The 10542-nt window shown below is 38.5% G+C and overlaps 1 protein-coding gene across 3 annotated transcripts in view; it reads right to left on the reverse strand.

The window, feature by feature from the left end:
• Positions 1-8152, reverse strand: part of Gjb7 (gap junction protein, beta 7, 25kDa) — a 17895-nt gene extending 9743 nt beyond the window's left edge. For 2 of the 3 annotated variants that reach the window (XM_005377718.2, XM_005377716.2), the window contains exon 1: positions 8009-8152. The gene's annotated coding sequence lies outside the window, so the exon portion shown is untranslated. Of the gene's footprint in view, positions 1-7784; positions 7866-8008 lie in introns of all 3 variants that reach the window. The other variant, XM_005377717.2, reaches the window with a different exon arrangement.
• Between the last annotated feature and the right edge of the window lie 2390 nt (positions 8153-10542).

Raw genomic sequence — 10542 nt, forward strand, 5'->3', positions numbered from 1 at the left:
ATTCACTGCTAAATTTTATAAGAACTTTAGCAAAGACCTAATGCAAATACTGAAACTTTTTAATGAAATAAGAGGGAAGGAGTATGCCCAAATTTACCCTGGAAGCTAGTATTACCCTGAAACAACACAAGTAAAGGACCCAACCAGAAAAAGAGCTACAGCCCAATCTCTTTAATGAACATAGGTACAAAAAATCCTCAATAAGATATTTGCAAACAAAATTGAACAAATCATCAAGAAGATCACACATCATGACCACATAGGCTTCATCCCAGAGATATAGGAACAGCTGCCAGGTGTGGTGGTGCATGCCTGTAATCCCAGAACTCAGAAGGCTGAGGCAGGAGGATCCTCTGCAAGTTCAAAGCCAGCCTGGGCTACAAAGTGAGCTCAAGGCCAGCCTGAATTACACAGCAAGACCCTGTCTCAAAAAGACACCAAAAAAGGAACAGTTATGCATATGCATATATTACAGTAAATACAATCCATCACATAAACAGAAGCAACCATAAAAATCACATGATCATCTCAATATATGCAGAAAAAGGATTTGACAATGTTTGACATCCATTTATGATAAAAGCCCTGAAGAAAATAGGGATAGAAAGACCTTATCTCAACCCGATGAAAGCCATTTATGACAAACCTACTGTTAACATCATATTAAGTAGGCAAAAGCAGAGACCTTTTCCTCTAAATGCGAGAGCAGGACAGGATTCTTGTTCAATATTGTTCTTCAAACAATATCCAGAGAAATCATGAAATAAAGTAAAATCAAAATGGATCAAATATCTACATGTTAAAACAAAAACAATTTCATGACAAAATAGGCATAGGCAAGTAGTTTCTCAAAATAAGCACAATTACACAAGAAATGGTACCAACAATGCACCCTTGGTACCCAATAAACCCAACAGTGTGAAGAGACAAGCTACAGAATACAAAAGCATAGCACATGTATAGCGCATAGAACATAATAAATATTAACAATTTACGTATCATCAGCAACAATGTCAAAGCAATAAAAATTGAAGAACCCCTCAAAAGTCAGTGCTGTAGCCTTCACCAGCTATAGAACAGGGAAAAACATAAATTATTATTTGGACAAAGGGTTAACACCTAGAATATATGATAACTCAAAAATGAGACCCCCCCCAAGTAAAATCCCCAATCAGAAAATGTGCAACTGAAACGATCACTTAGAAGAAATACATGTGGCCAATAAGTAGTTGAAAAAATGTTGAACATCTCCGACCATTAGAGAAATGGAATTTAAAGCAACACTGAGACTCCATTTTATATTAGAAACAATAGCTATCATCAAGAAATGAAACAGTGACAAATGTTGCTGAGATTGCAGGCCAAAATGAGTCATTCTGCAATTTTGGTGAATTTAAAATATTACAACCCATGTGGAAATCACTATGGTGATTCCTCAGGAAATGAAATTAGAAATTCCACTTGACCCAGCAAGTGCCCCCTTAGGTATCTTCCCGAAAGAGTTCAAGTCATCACACTGGAGTGATACACGCCTACCTATATTTATAGCAGCACAATTCACAGTAGCTAAATCTTGCAAACAGTTTATATGTGCATCAATAGGTGAACAGATAAAGTGTGGTATTTATACACAGGGGAGTACTGGTCTTTTCTAGAGAAGGATAAACTTGAGCCATTTATAGGAAAATAGATGCACCTTGAGACAATACTGTTAAGTAAATCAGACATGCTAGTTTAAATATCACAGTTTCTCTTATATGAGAAGCCCAAATATAAAGAGCAAAATAAAAATAGATAATAGGAAATAGGGAGTTAGATCTTTCGCAAGTGGTAAGGAGACTAGAAGAGGGAATGAGGAAGAGAGGGAGGGGAGAGGAAGCAGATGAACAGCATTGAGATGTGTTACGTGCGTAGCAAATCCCCAAGAAGAGAGTGATTGCTTCACACTACAAACACGTACTAATAAAAAATTAAAAAGTCAAATATGTACCAAGATACAAAGGCCTTGCCTGCTCATCAGCCTTGTCTTGCACATCACCAAGACCCACTGGATTCTAGACATGCTCCTCTTCATCGGTTTTTATTTTACAGCACATGGCCACTCTGTTCACCTTTCCTGCTTAGTTTTAGTGGTGCTGGGAATCAAACCCAGTGCCTCCCCTTTCCTTGAATGAGAGAGCTTCCCCTTGCACTATCAATCTAAATTAGATCTTCCTTAGTATTCTTCATATTTCCTTCACGCCACTTATAGCTTGTTATCATTTACTTGTTTAAGTAATTAATATCTCTATACACTGCATGTCCTTAAAGAGAAAGGATTGGAGTTGCCAGATTAAGCAGATAAATACTTAAAGTGCTGTGTAAAGTTCGAATTTTAGATGAACAACAAGCCAGGTGTGGTGGCGCACACCTGTAATCCTAGCACTTGGGAGGCTGAGGCAGGAGGATCGTTGTGAGTTCAAGACCAGCCTGGGCTACAAAGTGAGGTCAAGGCCAGCCTGAACTGCATAGCAAGACCCTGTCTCAAAAAGACCAAAAAAAAAAAAGATGAACAACAAATAGTATTTGATTGTAAGTATGCCATCCAATATTCAAGACTGCTTACATCAAAAAAATTATTAGTTATCTGAAATTTAAATATAACAGGGAAACCTACATTTTATCTGGCAATTCAGGCACATACCTTGACTTCATACCGTGTGCCCAGCTTGGCCACCCTCCCTCTGTGCACTGACTTCCTGTTTTCTACCTCAGTTCAGTACTTCTCCATTCTACACTGAACTCAAGATTCCCGTTCTGAGGTTCCCTCTTCCTCTAATTTCTATCTGGATCTGAGATGCAAATTCTCATGCCTCCCCCACCCAAGAATAGCAAGTGTAAGATGTCCGTAAGTCATCATGTATCGGCTGCTAATGTCATCTTCCTGCAATTCCTCTGTTCAGGAAAGTACCATGGCTTTGACAATACTTTTACTTTTTTTTATTTTAAAAACTAAAAAACTGACAAAAAGACAATGAAGACAAAATCAAAACAACACAAAAACAACAAAAATGATACATGACCTCAAGACAAAATAATAGAAATTTACAGCGGTTGCTACATTACATGCTGTTATCCTCACCAAAGTTGCTCAGTTCATTAGAAATAAGAATGGAAAACTGAGCAAACAATCAAAAACAGGAACAAGTAAAAAATAATAATAATTTAAAAAAAGTGGGAAATCATGCAGAGCTTCACCATACAAAATGGTAGGAGTTCAACAATGGTTCTTATACTGCATTACAATACTTTTATGCTGAATGTCAAATTCTCATTTTGACATTCAAGATCCTGCCTATTTTTCCACCTTTAGGTCTACCAGCGTTCACTGACACTCATTTGGGTCGTATTGTTCATCCGTCCCACCCCATCAGCCTGCACTGCTACCCCCCAGCTCAGGTTCATACGTCATTTTCACGTCCATGTGCTTCCTCCTGATGCTCCTTCCTCCTCTCTGCCCTCGAGCCCGACTTTCTCCACAGCCTTCCACATTGTCATTTTTCTTTTCTCAGATTCTCCAGACCCTGAACTTTGGCACATATTCTAGCCCTTGATAATATAACATCTTAACTAGTCTAATATTTATTTTTTTTGTTTTTGCCTCCTAAAGAGGTCTATATATTTCTTTAAGTCAGAGGCTATGTTTTTTATTTCTTTTGTATCATCCAGATTACTTAGCATGAAGTAGTTATTTAAGAAATGTTTATTGACTAAATTTAGCTAAAGAAGCAGCACAGTTGAGGATAGCTTGAATAATTGTACTGCTGATGTCTAATGGTTTATTGAAAGGAACAGTTAATGCTTAATTTTTTTTAACCGATTTTTCATGCTTGTATCTGGTAATCTGAACAACTAATTTGAAACATAGTTGATCATCAAATAAAATATTCAATTTCTAATTTATTTGCACATTGTCAAAGAGTAAGTCGCTCAAGCACACTCTTCCTTTGAAGAAGGGGGAAGCTAAAAGATTAGAAAGTATTTCTTATATTTCTCTGCTGTCATAGCTAATACTAATACTGATGGTTTGTTAAGAGTTGCTTGGTTAATTATTCAAGTAATTTAAATGGAAAACCTACTGCAATGTGTAGTTTTAATTATTGGCATCAACATTGATTCATTGTTCCTAATTTTATTAAAAATCTCAAATGGAATGTCTGGGAACGGTAGGCAGAGCATGTGGAGGTGTAAGTGTGCAAAGTACTGCATGGATGACAAGATAGAATCTGTGAGTAGTCATTACTGATTGTTTTAACCCTGCTCTTCCCCACAGATACCTAGCTAACCCTTAGAATGGAAACTTAAGAATTGAGTAAATGTACAGTAAAACAATTATTCACTCTTTGCTGCATATTCAGGTGTCCAAAACCAAATAAACAATCTAGAGGAAATAGTTCTACACCTCAAACTCTCTTAAAAGGAACTTAGATGAACAACAAATAGTATTTAATTGTAAGTAGGCTATCTAATATTTAAGATTGCTTACACATTAGTATAGCATCAGTAAATACATATAAAGGAGCAGATTCATCTGTCACTTCGAATAGAATGTGCAACATAATAAATACCGACAATTTACATGTCACTGTTATCAACGCCAGTGTCAAACCAACAAAAATTGAAGAATCCCTCAAAAGCCAGCAACTATTCCAAAGTCTTCACTGATTAATACAAAAATACAGTCATGGGATTGTGTAAAATATAACATTCTATAGTGAGAGCACAGTTAAGCTAAATTAACTCAAAATTTAAAGATGAATAGTATCATTACATGAGTAAAGACTGTAAAAGGAAAAGTTAGCTATTTGTAGAAGAAACACATCCCAAAGAGATTTATCGTGTATTCCTGAGAAAACATGGCAAATGCTCTTTCCAGTCTAGCAACCAAAAGGTAAAGTGTTTAGTAAGGAAGAAACAGGTAAAAAGGAAAAGGACCATGTGTCTTAGTTACTTTTCTCAAAATATCTGACACCCAGAGTTAACGGAGGAAGGTTCATTTTGGTTCACAGTTTGTAGAGATTTCAGTCCATAATCAGTTGCCTCCAAGGCACAGTGGTGTGGCAGAGGGGCATCATGGAGCAGTCAAGAGGCAGCAGCAGTCCTCTTTCTGTCCCTTATATTCTATCCAGGCTAACCATCCTTAGAGTGGGTAGCACTCACACCCATGGTGGGGCACCCTTAATGCCAGCATCATCCTAATCCTAGCATTATACCCTTAATGCTAGCATCACACACCTCAGATCTAGCCACCTCCAAAAAACTCCACCTATGAAGGATTCGGCTTCAGGAGGACATCTAGAGACAAGCCATAACACCATGTTTCCTACAACATGGTAACTGGATAGCAAAGGTTAAAAGAATAGAAATTTGCAAGAAGTATAGGCAAATAGAAACTGGATAGATTTTCCCCATGCCTATGTAGTTCAGTGCACAAGGGAAAGATTATAATGTACAGATACCAAATATTCAATCACACCTCTGCAAACAAGGATCCTGGAATTTGTGAGTCAGCTCCTACTGCAAACATTCTGATTAATTGTCAGGGCTGGTGAGAATTTATGCAGACCTTTAGATGTAGAGAATGGGTTGCCGTAGCCATACTGTAAGGACAGGGACAGTTCATTCATCTGCCTTTTCTACAGCTCGGATTAGGCATCCATAACAGTTATTGATTCTCATTACTCCACTTTCCCAAGAACCCTTCTGAGTAATAATTTCCTTGCCAAGATTCTTTATGCTACGCAGGAAGTTCTGAGATTGGTAGCAGAGTTCCAGTTACTGGAGCTGCATTTCCAAAGTCAGACCTGCCTGGTTTTGGTAAATGTGAGTGAGTTCCTAAAAGCAGACTCAACTCTGAGTAAACTATGCTCCTGAGTTTCTGAACACTTGGAACTGAACGCCATACCCTGACCATGGGGACACTGCTGAGACCCGAATTAGACAGTCCACCCAGAATGAGGCTTGGCCACGCGCGCAGCTTCTCTCCCAGCCCAGGAGTCTTCACTCCCTGTGTGGTTCTGGCAGTGGAAAGCAGGCTGGTCTCTAGGAGGGAAGGCAGGCAAATCGCCCTTCCAAGGGCCCTCTCTGTACTCTGCACAGGCACAAACACTGTCCAAAAAGCCCTTGCACTACCCGGAGTCGGGAAGCTGATTTGTAATTATAAGAAAGTGCTGTTTTGAAACATTTAGTCTAAATAACAACAATGCTGTGTTTGTATAGCCCTTGGTTATTTGTGAAGCACTTCACAGTATCAGCACAACCCCCACTTCCATTCTCTCAGTAAGCAGAGGTGTGCTACCAGCCACATTTAGTGATGAAGAAACCAGCGTTCAGAAAGGTAGAGACTCATTCAAATCTAAAACCCCACAAAAAAGCCCAGGCCCTTCATGGCTACTCTCTAGCTCCCTTTACAGTGCTGGCTTCATTGATTGATCAATAGCTCTGGCCTACCTTGCACACAAGTTATTTAACCCTGAAAATAACTCTTCTCACGGGCTTCTCTCTGCCTGAGTCCCGCTATATCTGCAGACCCTGCAAGCCCTTTACTTCCCTGTTTGGATAGAAGGCATCTTTAACTTCTGGCAACGTTTTACTAGCAAAATCTCTAAAGCTGTGTCTTCAAACTCAGGATCTGTGTTCCCCGAAGGTCTTTTATCATATCCACAAAGATTTTTGGAAGGTTTATAAATGTATCATTGTAAAAAAACACACAAAAAAACAAAAAATACCAGATGACTAGCTCATAACCATGAACTGCTGCAAGATTTTAGCAATGGTGTCCTTTCTTTTATGAAGATTCAGCAAACTCCACAGCCCTCAGGCCAAACCAGTCCACCTCTTATTTTGTAAATAATGTTTCTTGAGACATAATTCTCTCAGTTCCTTTATTAGTGTTTATCACTGCTTTCATACTACAGCTGCAGAGTAGTTGTTACAGAGACAGTATGGCACTCAAGGCTTATAATATTTCCTACCTGGCCCTTTGCACACAGCAAAAAATGCTTATATTGTGCTTCAAAACATATTGGGACTAAGTACCACAACTCGTAATTATCTAGGCCTATGAGAAACATGGAGTGTTTTCATGGAAAGTCACAGGAAGAAACGACAGATGAGTGCGCAGCAGGAATGAAATCTGCTTGTAGTTTGAATAGAGTTCAGTGGCGGGTGAAAAGGTATCACCTAGCTCTTGGAATAAGCAGGCTCAGTCTCAAAGAACCAAAGCTTCTGCAGCCTGTAGCTGATCTCCTTAATGACTAGTAATTTAATTTCAGCGAAGCAATATCTTTTGTTCCCTAGAATTTAATTCTACTTTATTGGCTTTGTGATGTTTGGCTTTTCTTTTGTAAATGTAGATACACAAAAGCCATAACTCTAAGGAATTTACATCTAGTTTTAGGTTTCATTCATGTAAGTAAAACTGTGCTAAAAAATAAATTATCATTACTAGGAGTCCAAGAGAAACACTGAACACAATAAAAGACATGCACAAGACAAGGATTGTGTATATTCATCATTTGCAAGGTATTTCAATTCCCTGTGCGAACATGTGTATTGCTGTTTCTAGAAGATCTCCTATAAGGAAAAGTGCTAACTCAGGTTGTTCTCAGTCCTCACAGCCTAGGTCACTGAAAAGTCCTGGGCTGCTCCTCTACCTCCCCCTCCTCTGCTTGTCCTGCACATCATGTCAGCCATACACTCCACTTAGGCTAAAAGTTCTTCCTTGGCCAAAGATTCAGACAGACCTGAAGTCAGTGTCACATTCCAAACGGACAACTTTACTTCCTTAAAGCTTATCCAAAAAGGGCATTCTTTATGGCACAAAGCTGAAAGACAATACATTAAAATTTGTGATAAAGATTACTTTTTTACTGAAACATTTTAGAAAGAAGTAATGACTATCCAATTATAACAAATGCAACTTTCCCATTAAAGAGACAAATCTTATAAGAAAATAAGCTTAACTTACCTCTTGCGACAGATGTGAAGATTTAGAAGAGATCTAGTTGGTTATTGATTTGATTTTAATAAGTATGAATCGATTTCATTATTTCCCTGAGAGAGAACTAGTTCTTTAAAGCCCAGGAAAATGGAGTCTAGTGGTTTCCAAGGGAGTATAAGCCAAACAGGTGTAACCTGATCATTTGTTTTGGCTCATAACTTAGATGAGGATTCTTGGATCTCGGCTATTTACAGCATATGTTAAAAGGCACTGGAAACTGAAAATAAGAACTCAGAGTCACTCGTGCATATGAAGTTCATTAAATATTCCTTTTATAAAGCCTTGCCACTATCCACACAAAGAAGCTAGAACAAAGGGAGAGTGCTCCATCACTTCAAAGGACTTTCCAACTTTTTATCCAAAGCCATCTACAGGGCTGGGGGCGAAACTCAGTGGCAGAGTGCTTGTTTAGCATGCATGAGATCCTAGGTTCAGCCTCCAGTACCGCCAGAGAAAAGCTATCTACAAAAAAAGTGGAGGAACAATTTAATTTGAATTAAACTACATTAATGAGCTTAATTTAACTTCATATGTTCTAGTCCTACAAATTGATAAAGTAGAAAACTACAATAGGGAAGGAAACTAACAAGTGTAAAGTAAAAATCATCTTTCAAAACCCAGGAGTCATGGATAATAAACTTTATGTATATAATAGATATGTACGTGTACACACTTGAGAGAGGTTGATTGATTTAAAGTACCTTATCTTTTTATAGAATTATTTATTGACATGAGGTTGTCTAAAATTAAAAATATGTTAAAATGAAAACAAAGCTATTTTGTCTGAAGAATAGCTTGGAAACAGAGTTTTAGAGTTGGAAATGGTATTAGATATTGTGAAACTGAGTGCCTTCTTATTAAAAAACAGCCACAGACAGTGGTCTGCTTCAGGTCTCAGAGCCATTATAAGAATATGGATAAGAGCAAGGGACACATCCAAGCCTGGGCACTCTCTGCTGCGCACCTTGATGTCCGAATTGTAGACTCTGCAGGCTTCACTGGCAGTTCCTCTGGAAGTTCTTGATGGTCACAGCCTTTAAAATCACTCTGTATGTCCTTATATTCAATCCAAGTCATCATGTAATATTATTCTTCATAATCCTGCAAAAACTTACTCCATACACAATGAAGCAAATCTTATTTTCTTTTTACTGATATCCCAGGATTCCAGAATGTTGGTCCAGTTCCCAAATGGTCATTATAATGAAATTGCAAAGCCTGGTCTCCACAATTATTCATCCCTTTCAGTTTCCACTCAGTTGTTTATAATTAGCTTTTACACGACTCTGTCCATGATCTTAAAACATTACCTGTTTGTGGTAAGACACCTGCTTTGAACAGCTGGGCTGAGGTAGTTTGTTGTTGGAACAACCTTCAAGGTGACCTTACTGAGCCACTGGGCACTGATGATTAAAGGATCCCAGTCTTCCAATAATGTCAGCACTAACCCAAACAAAGGGAGCATATAATGCAATCTACTATAGCAGAGCTGTTCGTTTTCTAGACAAAGATACTTCAAGGATCTTGCAGTGTCTTGCACAGAAGTTAGAGGCAGGAGAAATTGCCAGGCACAGAGAGTAATGAGGAGGTTCTATAGAAAGAGATGAGGTTCAAGTTGTATCTTTATGAATGAGAGGCATGAACTTTCAGGTGTTCAGTATGGAAGGCAAACAACTACAACTGAACCACACCCTGACCCTTTTATAAATGTTTTATTTAGAGACAGACCTAGAATTTCACTAATTTGCTCAGGCTAGCTTGAACTTTCAATCCTCCTGCCTCCACCTCCTGGGTAGCTGGGATTGTGGGCATGTACATGGCTGGCTTCTGCTATACTTGTGATAAAAATTTAATGCTTTTACCTCCATGTTTGGATTGGGATAAACAAATATACTTAAGATTACAAGAACCTACGCAGTATTGTAATAGAAATAAAATCAACTTAAAGTAAGAAATTTTCGAGTGGAGTGAATTAAGAAAAGCCAACTAGAAAAAATGAGGACATTGCAAACTTTGTCTTCTGCTCATTTTAGATTTCAGTTTTGAGAGCTGTCCCTTTGGTGTGAGAATGTGCCCTGAGAGGTGATCAGCAACAGTGTAGCCTGGAGCAGACTGAGGCAGTGTAAACTAGAACCTTCAGTGGGTCCTGGAGCAATTACATAAGAGTAGGGGCTGCAGAAAGACCCATCTCAGAGACCACTCTGATAAGGAGGACCACAGAATCTTGCTGAATGCAGGTGCCAAGAGAGAAGAGTGTGACCAAGATTCTAAGCATGAGCACCATAGCCAGCTGCAGTGATGGATGTGTAAGTGCTACTGTGGGGTGGGGACCAAGTACAGACAATACTAGACATTAGAGACTAATGTTCTGATGTTGTCTCTACCAAGAGAGATTGGTGTTCTTGTCTTTGCTGTTGTAGAAGCAGTTGAAACACTGTGTTTTGTTCTGGTGTTAAGATGACTTTTGAAAATTTAAGTAGATCTAGAAGACAGTAACCAGG

Source organism: Chinchilla lanigera, unplaced genomic scaffold (genome assembly GCF_000276665.1).
Source record: "Chinchilla lanigera isolate Chin_1 unplaced genomic scaffold, ChiLan1.0 scaffold00010, whole genome shotgun sequence".
Taxonomy (NCBI): Eukaryota; Metazoa; Chordata; class Mammalia; order Rodentia; family Chinchillidae; genus Chinchilla; species Chinchilla lanigera.